Here is a 13,701-nt window from a genome sequence, read left to right on the forward strand (position 1 = left end):
ACCACCCCTGCGTCCAAGCCCAGCACCCCTGGCTCGCACACTCTCCTCTCTCTTTCTTTCCCTCCCTCCGCCTGCCTGTCTATCTATCTCAACGAGGCCCGCCGGGATCGAGGCGGCGCGGCCTGAAACATTTGCATGGGTCCGCCCCCAAGGGGGGATCGGGGGCCCCCCCGCTTCGCACCTCCGCCTCCCGCTCAACGAGATCAGCTGCTGCGGCTCCGTCCCGCTGATTGACTGGACCCACCTAAGCACCTGACAGACGTAGCAGGCCTTACTGTAATCTCATCTAATCCTCTTAAGCGCTGCCTGCCGGCTGCTGCTGCTGCTGCTGTGAACAACACTCACTCGCTCACTCTCTTGTCCTCGTCCTCGTCAGCCACCCAGCACAGTGCTGGCTCACTGGCTCCAAAGCCACCATCAGAGGGAGACACAAACCAAGGCATGCAAAAGAACCACAGGAGCCAGGCAGCAGCTGCAGCTGCTGCTGCAGCAGCAGCAGCACAGCCGTCAGCTGGCCATGCTACCTTCAAGCAAGCAAACACACTAGCACTTTAACCCTTCAATGCACCCTCAACCAGCATGTGCCTTCATGACCAAGGCCAGCCACACACATGGCATGGCATGGCATGGCATGGCATGGCACGACAGGACAGGACAGGACATCGAAAGTTACGTTACGTTACAACGGACATTACCTACCGCAGCACAGTTCAGTTACGTTACCTTACGTTACATGTCGCGACCAAGACGCCGCGCACTCACTCGCCTGCAGAAGCAACGAGCTGGGAGGAAAGAAAGGAAGGAAGCAACCGACCGACCAACCGACCGACCCTGGACTGCTGCCGCTGCTCCCCAGGTCGCTCGGCCCTTCCTCGGCTCGTTGCTCTGCTCGTTGCTCGGCTTTGCTTGGGTTCTGCTTTTGGTCACAAATAAGAGAGGTGCACCGGTCCTGGAGGTACTGCAATACCAGGTCAATGCGTGGAGTGGACAGAGCAAGCTCTTCTTCCATCTCCCTGTTCTAAAAATCCATTTAATATATGGTCCCCAGATAGGGGACGTATCAGATATTAAACTGATAAGAACAGATACTACACTTGATCTTAGCCAAAAGGCCGAGAAGCGATAACCCGAACTGGGCGCCGGGCCCGGCCCGGGCCCGCCACCCTCACTCCGCACAGTCGCAGCGAGCTGCCATGCGCGCCCGGGCCCCTGGGCCATCCGCCCGCTGCACACCCACCACCCCCACCCCCCAGGGCACTCCCTCTGCGGATCCCCGCGCCGGACTGCAGCCCTGCGCCGGCAACCACAGCTGGAAGGGACGGCCTGCACCACCCCTGCGTCCAAGCCCAGCACCCCTGGCTCGCACACTCTCCTCTCTCTTTCTTTCCCTCCCTCCGCCTGCCTGTCTATCTATCTCAACGAGGCCCGCCGGGATCGAGGCGGCGCGGCCTGAAACATTTGCATGGGTCCGCCCCCAAGGGGGGATCGGGGGCCCCCCCGCTTCGCACCTCCGCCTCCCGCTCAACGAGATCAGCTGCTGCGGCTCCGTCCCGCTGATTGACTGGACCCACCTAAGCACCTGACAGACGTAGCAGGCCTTACTGTAATCTCATCTAATCCTCTTAAGCGCTGCCTGCCGGCTGCTGCTGCTGCTGCTGTGAACAACACTCACTCGCTCACTCTCTTGTCCTCGTCCTCGTCAGCCACCCAGCACAGTGCTGGCTCACTGGCTCCAAAGCCACCATCAGAGGGAGACACAAACCAAGGCATGCAAAAGAACCACAGGAGCCAGGCAGCAGCTGCAGCTGCTGCTGCAGCAGCAGCAGCACAGCCGTCAGCTGGCCATGCTACCTTCAAGCAAGCAAACACACTAGCACTTTAACCCTTCAATGCACCCTCAACCAGCATGTGCCTTCATGACCAAGGCCAGCCACACACATGGCATGGCATGGCATGGCATGGCATGGCACGACAGGACAGGACAGGACATCGAAAGTTACGTTACGTTACAACGGACATTACCTACCGCAGCACAGTTCAGTTACGTTACCTTACGTTACATGTCGCGACCAAGACGCCGCGCACTCACTCGCCTGCAGAAGCAACGAGCTGGGAGGAAAGAAAGGAAGGAAGCAACCGACCGACCAACCGACCGACCCTGGACTGCTGCCGCTGCTCCCCAGGTCGCTCGGCCCTTCCTCGGCTCGTTGCTCTGCTCGTTGCTCGGCTTTGCTTGGGTTCTGCTTTTGGTCACAAATAAGAGAGGTGCACCGGTCCTGGAGGTACTGCAATACCAGGTCAATGCGTGGAGTGGACAGAGCAAGCTCTTCTTCCATCTCCCTGTTCTAAAAATCCATTTAATATATGGTCCCCAGATAGGGGACGTATCAGATATTAAACTGATAAGAACAGATACTACACTTGATCTTAGCCAAAAGGCCGAGAAGCGATAACCCGAACTGGGCGCCGGGCCCGGCCCGGGCCCGCCACCCTCACTCCGCACAGTCGCAGCGAGCTGCCATGCGCGCCCGGGCCCCTGGGCCATCCGCCCGCTGCACACCCACCACCCCCACCCCCCAGGGCACTCCCTCTGCGGATCCCCGCGCCGGACTGCAGCCCTGCGCCGGCAACCACAGCTGGAAGGGACGGCCTGCACCACCCCTGCGTCCAAGCCCAGCACCCCTGGCTCGCACACTCTCCTCTCTCTTTCTTTCCCTCCCTCCGCCTGCCTGTCTATCTATCTCAACGAGGCCCGCCGGGATCGAGGCGGCGCGGCCTGAAACATTTGCATGGGTCCGCCCCCAAGGGGGGATCGGGGGCCCCCCCGCTTCGCACCTCCGCCTCCCGCTCAACGAGATCAGCTGCTGCGGCTCCGTCCCGCTGATTGACTGGACCCACCTAAGCACCTGACAGACGTAGCAGGCCTTACTGTAATCTCATCTAATCCTCTTAAGCGCTGCCTGCCGGCTGCTGCTGCTGCTGCTGTGAACAACACTCACTCGCTCACTCTCTTGTCCTCGTCCTCGTCAGCCACCCAGCACAGTGCTGGCTCACTGGCTCCAAAGCCACCATCAGAGGGAGACACAAACCAAGGCATGCAAAAGAACCACAGGAGCCAGGCAGCAGCTGCAGCTGCTGCTGCAGCAGCAGCAGCACAGCCGTCAGCTGGCCATGCTACCTTCAAGCAAGCAAACACACTAGCACTTTAACCCTTCAATGCACCCTCAACCAGCATGTGCCTTCATGACCAAGGCCAGCCACACACATGGCATGGCATGGCATGGCATGGCATGGCACGACAGGACAGGACAGGACATCGAAAGTTACGTTACGTTACAACGGACATTACCTACCGCAGCACAGTTCAGTTACGTTACCTTACGTTACATGTCGCGACCAAGACGCCGCGCACTCACTCGCCTGCAGAAGCAACGAGCTGGGAGGAAAGAAAGGAAGGAAGCAACCGACCGACCAACCGACCGACCCTGGACTGCTGCCGCTGCTCCCCAGGTCGCTCGGCCCTTCCTCGGCTCGTTGCTCTGCTCGTTGCTCGGCTTTGCTTGGGTTCTGCTTTTGGTCACAAATAAGAGAGGTGCACCGGTCCTGGAGGTACTGCAATACCAGGTCAATGCGTGGAGTGGACAGAGCAAGCTCTTCTTCCATCTCCCTGTTCTAAAAATCCATTTAATATATGGTCCCCAGATAGGGGACGTATCAGATATTAAACTGATAAGAACAGATACTACACTTGATCTTAGCCAAAAGGCCGAGAAGCGATAACCCGAACTGGGCGCCGGGCCCGGCCCGGGCCCGCCACCCTCACTCCGCACAGTCGCAGCGAGCTGCCATGCGCGCCCGGGCCCCTGGGCCATCCGCCCGCTGCACACCCACCACCCCCACCCCCCAGGGCACTCCCTCTGCGGATCCCCGCGCCGGACTGCAGCCCTGCGCCGGCAACCACAGCTGGAAGGGACGGCCTGCACCACCCCTGCGTCCAAGCCCAGCACCCCTGGCTCGCACACTCTCCTCTCTCTTTCTTTCCCTCCCTCCGCCTGCCTGTCTATCTATCTCAACGAGGCCCGCCGGGATCGAGGCGGCGCGGCCTGAAACATTTGCATGGGTCCGCCCCCAAGGGGGGATCGGGGGCCCCCCCGCTTCGCACCTCCGCCTCCCGCTCAACGAGATCAGCTGCTGCGGCTCCGTCCCGCTGATTGACTGGACCCACCTAAGCACCTGACAGACGTAGCAGGCCTTACTGTAATCTCATCTAATCCTCTTAAGCGCTGCCTGCCGGCTGCTGCTGCTGCTGCTGTGAACAACACTCACTCGCTCACTCTCTTGTCCTCGTCCTCGTCAGCCACCCAGCACAGTGCTGGCTCACTGGCTCCAAAGCCACCATCAGAGGGAGACACAAACCAAGGCATGCAAAAGAACCACAGGAGCCAGGCAGCAGCTGCAGCTGCTGCTGCAGCAGCAGCAGCACAGCCGTCAGCTGGCCATGCTACCTTCAAGCAAGCAAACACACTAGCACTTTAACCCTTCAATGCACCCTCAACCAGCATGTGCCTTCATGACCAAGGCCAGCCACACACATGGCATGGCATGGCATGGCATGGCATGGCACGACAGGACAGGACAGGACATCGAAAGTTACGTTACGTTACAACGGACATTACCTACCGCAGCACAGTTCAGTTACGTTACCTTACGTTACATGTCGCGACCAAGACGCCGCGCACTCACTCGCCTGCAGAAGCAACGAGCTGGGAGGAAAGAAAGGAAGGAAGCAACCGACCGACCAACCGACCGACCCTGGACTGCTGCCGCTGCTCCCCAGGTCGCTCGGCCCTTCCTCGGCTCGTTGCTCTGCTCGTTGCTCGGCTTTGCTTGGGTTCTGCTTTTGGTCACAAATAAGAGAGGTGCACCGGTCCTGGAGGTACTGCAATACCAGGTCAATGCGTGGAGTGGACAGAGCAAGCTCTTCTTCCATCTCCCTGTTCTAAAAATCCATTTAATATATGGTCCCCAGATAGGGGACGTATCAGATATTAAACTGATAAGAACAGATACTACACTTGATCTTAGCCAAAAGGCCGAGAAGCGATAACCCGAACTGGGCGCCGGGCCCGGCCCGGGCCCGCCACCCTCACTCCGCACAGTCGCAGCGAGCTGCCATGCGCGCCCGGGCCCCTGGGCCATCCGCCCGCTGCACACCCACCACCCCCACCCCCCAGGGCACTCCCTCTGCGGATCCCCGCGCCGGACTGCAGCCCTGCGCCGGCAACCACAGCTGGAAGGGACGGCCTGCACCACCCCTGCGTCCAAGCCCAGCACCCCTGGCTCGCACACTCTCCTCTCTCTTTCTTTCCCTCCCTCCGCCTGCCTGTCTATCTATCTCAACGAGGCCCGCCGGGATCGAGGCGGCGCGGCCTGAAACATTTGCATGGGTCCGCCCCCAAGGGGGGATCGGGGGCCCCCCCGCTTCGCACCTCCGCCTCCCGCTCAACGAGATCAGCTGCTGCGGCTCCGTCCCGCTGATTGACTGGACCCACCTAAGCACCTGACAGACGTAGCAGGCCTTACTGTAATCTCATCTAATCCTCTTAAGCGCTGCCTGCCGGCTGCTGCTGCTGCTGCTGTGAACAACACTCACTCGCTCACTCTCTTGTCCTCGTCCTCGTCAGCCACCCAGCACAGTGCTGGCTCACTGGCTCCAAAGCCACCATCAGAGGGAGACACAAACCAAGGCATGCAAAAGAACCACAGGAGCCAGGCAGCAGCTGCAGCTGCTGCTGCAGCAGCAGCAGCACAGCCGTCAGCTGGCCATGCTACCTTCAAGCAAGCAAACACACTAGCACTTTAACCCTTCAATGCACCCTCAACCAGCATGTGCCTTCATGACCAAGGCCAGCCACACACATGGCATGGCATGGCATGGCATGGCATGGCACGACAGGACAGGACAGGACATCGAAAGTTACGTTACGTTACAACGGACATTACCTACCGCAGCACAGTTCAGTTACGTTACCTTACGTTACATGTCGCGACCAAGACGCCGCGCACTCACTCGCCTGCAGAAGCAACGAGCTGGGAGGAAAGAAAGGAAGGAAGCAACCGACCGACCAACCGACCGACCCTGGACTGCTGCCGCTGCTCCCCAGGTCGCTCGGCCCTTCCTCGGCTCGTTGCTCTGCTCGTTGCTCGGCTTTGCTTGGGTTCTGCTTTTGGTCACAAATAAGAGAGGTGCACCGGTCCTGGAGGTACTGCAATACCAGGTCAATGCGTGGAGTGGACAGAGCAAGCTCTGGTCCCCAGATAGGGGACGTATCAGATATTAAACTGATAAGAACAGATACTACACTTGATCTTAGCCAAAAGGCCGAGAAGCGATAACCCGAACTGGGCGCCGGGCCCGGCCCGGGCCCGCCACCCTCACTCCGCACAGTCGCAGCGAGCTGCCATGCGCGCCCGGGCCCCTGGGCCATCCGCCCGCTGCACACCCACCACCCCCACCCCCCAGGGCACTCCCTCTGCGGATCCCCGCGCCGGACTGCAGCCCTGCGCCGGCAACCACAGCTGGAAGGGACGGCCTGCACCACCCCTGCGTCCAAGCCCAGCACCCCTGGCTCGCACACTCTCCTCTCTCTTTCTTTCCCTCCCTCCGCCTGCCTGTCTATCTATCTCAACGAGGCCCGCCGGGATCGAGGCGGCGCGGCCTGAAACATTTGCATGGGTCCGCCCCCAAGGGGGGATCGGGGGCCCCCCCGCTTCGCACCTCCGCCTCCCGCTCAACGAGATCAGCTGCTGCGGCTCCGTCCCGCTGATTGACTGGACCCACCTAAGCACCTGACAGACGTAGCAGGCCTTACTGTAATCTCATCTAATCCTCTTAAGCGCTGCCTGCCGGCTGCTGCTGCTGCTGCTGCTGCTGTGAACAACACTCACTCGCTCACTCTCTTGTCCTCGTCCTCGTCAGCCACCCAGCACAGTGCTGGCTCACTGGCTCCAAAGCCACCATCAGAGGGAGACACAAACCAAGGCATGCAAAAGAACCACAGGAGCCAGGCAGCAGCTGCAGCTGCTGCTGCAGCAGCAGCAGCACAGCCGTCAGCTGGCCATGCTACCTTCAAGCAAGCAAACACACTAGCACTTTAACCCTTCAATGCACCCTCAACCAGCATGTGCCTTCATGACCAAGGCCAGCCACACACATGGCATGGCATGGCATGGCATGGCATGGCATGGCACGACAGGACAGGACAGGACATCGAAAGTTACGTTACGTTACAACGGACATTACCTACCGCAGCACAGTTCAGTTACGTTACCTTACGTTACATGTCGCGACCAAGACGCCGCGCACTCACTCGCCTGCAGAAGCAACGAGCTGGGAGGAAAGAAAGGAAGGAAGCAACCGACCGACCAACCGACCGACCCTGGACTGCTGCCGCTGCTCCCCAGGTCGCTCGGCCCTTCCTCGGCTCGTTGCTCTGCTCGTTGCTCGGCTTTGCTTGGGTTCTGCTTTTGGTCACAAATAAGAGAGGTGCACCGGTCCTGGAGGTACTGCAATACCAGGTCAATGCGTGGAGTGGACAGAGCAAGCTCTTCTTCCATCTCCCTGTTCTAAAAATCCATTTAATATATGGTCCCCAGATAGGGGACGTATCAGATATTAAACTGATAAGAACAGATACTACACTTGATCTTAGCCAAAAGGCCGAGAAGCGATAACCCGAACTGGGCGCCGGGCCCGGCCCGGGCCCGCCACCCTCACTCCGCACAGTCGCAGCGAGCTGCCATGCGCGCCCGGGCCCCTGGGCCATCCGCCCGCTGCACACCCACCACCCCCACCCCCCAGGGCACTCCCTCTGCGGATCCCCGCGCCGGACTGCAGCCCTGCGCCGGCAACCACAGCTGGAAGGGACGGCCTGCACCACCCCTGCGTCCAAGCCCAGCACCCCTGGCTCGCACACTCTCCTCTCTCTTTCTTTCCCTCCCTCCGCCTGCCTGTCTATCTATCTCAACGAGGCCCGCCGGGATCGAGGCGGCGCGGCCTGAAACATTTGCATGGGTCCGCCCCCAAGGGGGGATCGGGGGCCCCCCCGCTTCGCACCTCCGCCTCCCGCTCAACGAGATCAGCTGCTGCGGCTCCGTCCCGCTGATTGACTGGACCCACCTAAGCACCTGACAGACGTAGCAGGCCTTACTGTAATCTCATCTAATCCTCTTAAGCGCTGCCTGCCGGCTGCTGCTGCTGCTGCTGCTGCTGTGAACAACACTCACTCGCTCACTCTCTTGTCCTCGTCCTCGTCAGCCACCCAGCACAGTGCTGGCTCACTGGCTCCAAAGCCACCATCAGAGGGAGACACAAACCAAGGCATGCAAAAGAACCACAGGAGCCAGGCAGCAGCTGCAGCTGCTGCTGCAGCAGCAGCAGCACAGCCGTCAGCTGGCCATGCTACCTTCAAGCAAGCAAACACACTAGCACTTTAACCCTTCAATGCACCCTCAACCAGCATGTGCCTTCATGACCAAGGCCAGCCACACACATGGCATGGCATGGCATGGCATGGCATGGCATGGCACGACAGGACAGGACAGGACATCGAAAGTTACGTTACGTTACAACGGACATTACCTACCGCAGCACAGTTCAGTTACGTTACCTTACGTTACATGTCGCGACCAAGACGCCGCGCACTCACTCGCCTGCAGAAGCAACGAGCTGGGAGGAAAGAAAGGAAGGAAGCAACCGACCGACCAACCGACCGACCCTGGACTGCTGCCGCTGCTCCCCAGGTCGCTCGGCCCTTCCTCGGCTCGTTGCTCTGCTCGTTGCTCGGCTTTGCTTGGGTTCTGCTTTTGGTCACAAATAAGAGAGGTGCACCGGTCCTGGAGGTACTGCAATACCAGGTCAATGCGTGGAGTGGACAGAGCAAGCTCTTCTTCCATCTCCCTGTTCTAAAAATCCATTTAATATATGGTCCCCAGATAGGGGACGTATCAGATATTAAACTGATAAGAACAGATACTACACTTGATCTTAGCCAAAAGGCCGAGAAGCGATAACCCGAACTGGGCGCCGGGCCCGGCCCGGGCCCGCCACCCTCACTCCGCACAGTCGCAGCGAGCTGCCATGCGCGCCCGGGCCCCTGGGCCATCCGCCCGCTGCACACCCACCACCCCCACCCCCCAGGGCACTCCCTCTGCGGATCCCCGCGCCGGACTGCAGCCCTGCGCCGGCAACCACAGCTGGAAGGGACGGCCTGCACCACCCCTGCGTCCAAGCCCAGCACCCCTGGCTCGCACACTCTCCTCTCTCTTTCTTTCCCTCCCTCCGCCTGCCTGTCTATCTATCTCAACGAGGCCCGCCGGGATCGAGGCGGCGCGGCCTGAAACATTTGCATGGGTCCGCCCCCAAGGGGGGATCGGGGGCCCCCCCGCTTCGCACCTCCGCCTCCCGCTCAACGAGATCAGCTGCTGCGGCTCCGTCCCGCTGATTGACTGGACCCACCTAAGCACCTGACAGACGTAGCAGGCCTTACTGTAATCTCATCTAATCCTCTTAAGCGCTGCCTGCCGCTGCTGCTGCTGCTGCTGCTGTGAACAACACTCACTCGCTCACTCTCTTGTCCTCGTCCTCGTCAGCCACCCAGCACAGTGCTGGCTCACTGGCTCCAAAGCCACCATCAGAGGGAGACACAAACCAAGGCATGCAAAAGAACCACAGGAGCCAGGCAGCAGCTGCAGCTGCTGCTGCAGCAGCAGCAGCACAGCCGTCAGCTGGCCATGCTACCTTCAAGCAAGCAAACACACTAGCACTTTAACCCTTCAATGCACCCTCAACCAGCATGTGCCTTCATGACCAAGGCCAGCCACACACATGGCATGGCATGGCATGGCATGGCATGGCACGACAGGACAGGACAGGACATCGAAAGTTACGTTACGTTACAACGGACATTACCTACCGCAGCACAGTTCAGTTACGTTACCTTACGTTACATGTCGCGACCAAGACGCCGCGCACTCACTCGCCTGCAGAAGCAACGAGCTGGGAGGAAAGAAAGGAAGGAAGCAACCGACCGACCAACCGACCGACCCTGGACTGCTGCCGCTGCTCCCCAGGTCGCTCGGCCCTTCCTCGGCTCGTTGCTCTGCTCGTTGCTCGGCTTTGCTTGGGTTCTGCTTTTGGTCACAAATAAGAGAGGTGCACCGGTCCTGGAGGTACTGCAATACCAGGTCAATGCGTGGAGTGGACAGAGCAAGCTCTTCTTCCATCTCCCTGTTCTAAAAATCCATTTAATATATGGTCCCCAGATAGGGGACGTATCAGATATTAAACTGATAAGAACAGATACTACACTTGATCTTAGCCAAAAGGCCGAGAAGCGATAACCCGAACTGGGCGCCGGGCCCGGCCCGGGCCCGCCACCCTCACTCCGCACAGTCGCAGCGAGCTGCCATGCGCGCCCGGGCCCCTGGGCCATCCGCCCGCTGCACACCCACCACCCCCACCCCCCAGGGCACTCCCTCTGCGGATCCCCGCGCCGGACTGCAGCCCTGCGCCGGCAACCACAGCTGGAAGGGACGGCCTGCACCACCCCTGCGTCCAAGCCCAGCACCCCTGGCTCGCACACTCTCCTCTCTCTTTCTTTCCCTCCCTCCGCCTGCCTGTCTATCTATCTCAACGAGGCCCGCCGGGATCGAGGCGGCGCGGCCTGAAACATTTGCATGGGTCCGCCCCCAAGGGGGGATCGGGGGCCCCCCCGCTTCGCACCTCCGCCTCCCGCTCAACGAGATCAGCTGCTGCGGCTCCGTCCCGCTGATTGACTGGACCCACCTAAGCACCTGACAGACGTAGCAGGCCTTACTGTAATCTCATCTAATCCTCTTAAGCGCTGCCTGCCGCGCGCTGCTGCTGCTGCTGCTGTGAACAACACTCACTCGCTCACTCTCTTGTCCTCGTCCTCGTCAGCCACCCAGCACAGTGCTGGCTCACTGGCTCCAAAGCCACCATCAGAGGGAGACACAAACCAAGGCATGCAAAAGAACCACAGGAGCCAGGCAGCAGCTGCAGCTGCTGCTGCAGCAGCAGCAGCACAGCCGTCAGCTGGCCATGCTACCTTCAAGCAAGCAAACACACTAGCACTTTAACCCTTCAATGCACCCTCAACCAGCATGTGCCTTCATGACCAAGGCCAGCCACACACATGGCATGGCATGGCATGGCATGGCATGGCACGACAGGACAGGACAGGACATCGAAAGTTACGTTACGTTACAACGGACATTACCTACCGCAGCACAGTTCAGTTACGTTACCTTACGTTACATGTCGCGACCAAGACGCCGCGCACTCACTCGCCTGCAGAAGCAACGAGCTGGGAGGAAAGAAAGGAAGGAAGCAACCGACCGACCAACCGACCGACCCTGGACTGCTGCCGCTGCTCCCCAGGTCGCTCGGCCCTTCCTCGGCTCGTTGCTCTGCTCGTTGCTCGGCTTTGCTTGGGTTCTGCTTTTGGTCACAAATAAGAGAGGTGCACCGGTCCTGGAGGTACTGCAATACCAGGTCAATGCGTGGAGTGGACAGAGCAAGCTCTTCTTCCATCTCCCTGTTCTAAAAATCCATTTAATATATGGTCCCCAGATAGGGGACGTATCAGATATTAAACTGATAAGAACAGATACTACACTTGATCTTAGCCAAAAGGCCGAGAAGCGATAACCCGAACTGGGCGCCGGGCCCGGCCCGGGCCCGCCACCCTCACTCCGCACAGTCGCAGCGAGCTGCCATGCGCGCCCGGGCCCCTGGGCCATCCGCCCGCTGCACACCCACCACCCCCACCCCCCAGGGCACTCCCTCTGCGGATCCCCGCGCCGGACTGCAGCCCTGCGCCGGCAACCACAGCTGGAAGGGACGGCCTGCACCACCCCTGCGTCCAAGCCCAGCACCCCTGGCTCGCACACTCTCCTCTCTCTTTCTTTCCCTCCCTCCGCCTGCCTGTCTATCTATCTCAACGAGGCCCGCCGGGATCGAGGCGGCGCGGCCTGAAACATTTGCATGGGTCCGCCCCCAAGGGGGGATCGGGGGCCCCCCCGCTTCGCACCTCCGCCTCCCGCTCAACGAGATCAGCTGCTGCGGCTCCGTCCCGCTGATTGACTGGACCCACCTAAGCACCTGACAGACGTAGCAGGCCTTACTGTAATCTCATCTAATCCTCTTAAGCGCTGCCTGCCGCGCTGCTGCTGCTGCTGCTGCTGTGAACAACACTCACTCGCTCACTCTCTTGTCCTCGTCCTCGTCAGCCACCCAGCACAGTGCTGGCTCACTGGCTCCAAAGCCACCATCAGAGGGAGACACAAACCAAGGCATGCAAAAGAACCACAGGAGCCAGGCAGCAGCTGCAGCTGCTGCTGCAGCAGCAGCAGCACAGCCGTCAGCTGGCCATGCTACCTTCAAGCAAGCAAACACACTAGCACTTTAACCCTTCAATGCACCCTCAACCAGCATGTGCCTTCATGACCAATGACCAAGGCCAGCCACACACATGGCATGGCATGGCATGGCATGGCATGGCACGACAGGACAGGACAGGACATCGAAAGTTACGTTACGTTACAACGGACATTACCTACCGCAGCACAGTTCAGTTACGTTACCTTACGTTACATGTCGCGAACCAAGACGCCGCGCACTCACTCGCCTGCAGAAGCAACGAGCTGGGAGGAAAGAAAGGAAGGAAGCAACCGACCGACCAACCGACCGACCCTGGACTGCTGCCGCTGCTCCCCAGGTCGCTCGGCCCTTCCTCGGCTCGTTGCTCTGCTCGTTGCTCGGCTTTGCTTGGGTTCTGCTTTTGGTCACAAATAAGAGAGGTGCACCGGTCCTGGAGGTACTGCAATACCAGGTCAATGCGTGGAGTGGACAGAGCAAGCTCTTCTTCCATCTCCCTGTTCTAAAAATCCATTTAATATATGGTCCCCAGATAGGGGACGTATCAGATATTAAACTGATAAGAACAGATACTACACTTGATCTTAGCCAAAAGGCCGAGAAGCGATAACCCGAACTGGGCGCCGGGCCCGGCCCGGGCCCGCCACCCTCACTCCGCACAGTCGCAGCGAGCTGCCATGCGCGCCCGGGCCCCTGGGCCATCCGCCCGCTGCACACCCACCACCCCCACCCCCCAGGGCACTCCCTCTGCGGATCCCCGCGCCGGACTGCAGCCCTGCGCCGGCAACCACAGCTGGAAGGGACGGCCTGCACCACCCCTGCGTCCAAGCCCAGCACCCCTGGCTCGCACACTCTCCTCTCTCTTTCTTTCCCTCCCTCCGCCTGCCTGTCTATCTATCTCAACGAGGCCCGCCGGGATCGAGGCGGCGCGGCCTGAAACATTTGCATGGGTCCGCCCCCAAGGGGGGATCGGGGGCCCCCCCGCTTCGCACCTCCGCCTCCCGCTCAACGAGATCAGCTGCTGCGGCTCCGTCCCGCTGATTGACTGGACCCACCTAAGCACCTGACAGACGTAGCAGGCCTTACTGTAATCTCATCTAATCCTCTTAAGCGCTGCCTGCCGGCTGCTGCTGCTGCTGCTGTGAACAACACTCACTCGCTCACTCTCTTGTCCTCGTCCTCGTCAGCCACCCAGCACAGTGCTGGCTCACTGGCTCCAAAGCCACCATCAGAGGGAGACA

General features: G+C 60.2%; 9 non-coding genes and 1 pseudogene across 9 annotated transcripts; all 10 read right to left on the reverse strand.

Annotated features, from left to right (window-relative positions):
- Nucleotides 1–933: 933 nt before the first annotated feature.
- Nucleotides 934–1,124, reverse strand: LOC128466703 (U2 spliceosomal RNA). Its single transcript, XR_008345500.1, has one exon. It is a non-coding gene; the product is annotated as a U2 spliceosomal RNA (small nuclear RNA).
- Nucleotides 1,125–2,260: 1,136 nt separating this feature from the next.
- On the reverse strand, nucleotides 2,261–2,451 carry LOC128466704 (U2 spliceosomal RNA). Its single transcript, XR_008345501.1, has one exon. It is a non-coding gene; the product is annotated as a U2 spliceosomal RNA (small nuclear RNA).
- Nucleotides 2,452–3,587: 1,136 nt separating this feature from the next.
- LOC128466705 (U2 spliceosomal RNA) lies at nucleotides 3,588–3,778 on the reverse strand. The gene has a single exon (XR_008345502.1). It is a non-coding gene; the product is annotated as a U2 spliceosomal RNA (small nuclear RNA).
- A 1,136-nt stretch (nucleotides 3,779–4,914) lies between these two features.
- On the reverse strand, nucleotides 4,915–5,105 carry LOC128466706 (U2 spliceosomal RNA). The gene has a single exon (XR_008345503.1). It is a non-coding gene; the product is annotated as a U2 spliceosomal RNA (small nuclear RNA).
- A 1,136-nt stretch (nucleotides 5,106–6,241) lies between these two features.
- LOC128466732 (uncharacterized) lies at nucleotides 6,242–6,394 on the reverse strand (annotated as a pseudogene).
- Nucleotides 6,395–7,541: 1,147 nt separating this feature from the next.
- LOC128466708 (U2 spliceosomal RNA) lies at nucleotides 7,542–7,732 on the reverse strand. The gene has a single exon (XR_008345505.1). It is a non-coding gene; the product is annotated as a U2 spliceosomal RNA (small nuclear RNA).
- A 1,147-nt stretch (nucleotides 7,733–8,879) lies between these two features.
- Nucleotides 8,880–9,070, reverse strand: LOC128466710 (U2 spliceosomal RNA). The gene has a single exon (XR_008345506.1). It is a non-coding gene; the product is annotated as a U2 spliceosomal RNA (small nuclear RNA).
- A 1,138-nt stretch (nucleotides 9,071–10,208) lies between these two features.
- LOC128466711 (U2 spliceosomal RNA) lies at nucleotides 10,209–10,399 on the reverse strand. Its single transcript, XR_008345507.1, has one exon. It is a non-coding gene; the product is annotated as a U2 spliceosomal RNA (small nuclear RNA).
- A 1,139-nt stretch (nucleotides 10,400–11,538) lies between these two features.
- Nucleotides 11,539–11,729, reverse strand: LOC128466712 (U2 spliceosomal RNA). Its single transcript, XR_008345508.1, has one exon. It is a non-coding gene; the product is annotated as a U2 spliceosomal RNA (small nuclear RNA).
- A 1,148-nt stretch (nucleotides 11,730–12,877) lies between these two features.
- On the reverse strand, nucleotides 12,878–13,068 carry LOC128466713 (U2 spliceosomal RNA). The gene has a single exon (XR_008345509.1). It is a non-coding gene; the product is annotated as a U2 spliceosomal RNA (small nuclear RNA).
- Nucleotides 13,069–13,701: the final 633 nt, after the last annotated feature.

Source organism: Spea bombifrons, chromosome 9 (assembly GCF_027358695.1).
Source record: "Spea bombifrons isolate aSpeBom1 chromosome 9, aSpeBom1.2.pri, whole genome shotgun sequence".
Taxonomy (NCBI): Eukaryota; Metazoa; Chordata; class Amphibia; order Anura; family Pelobatidae; genus Spea; species Spea bombifrons.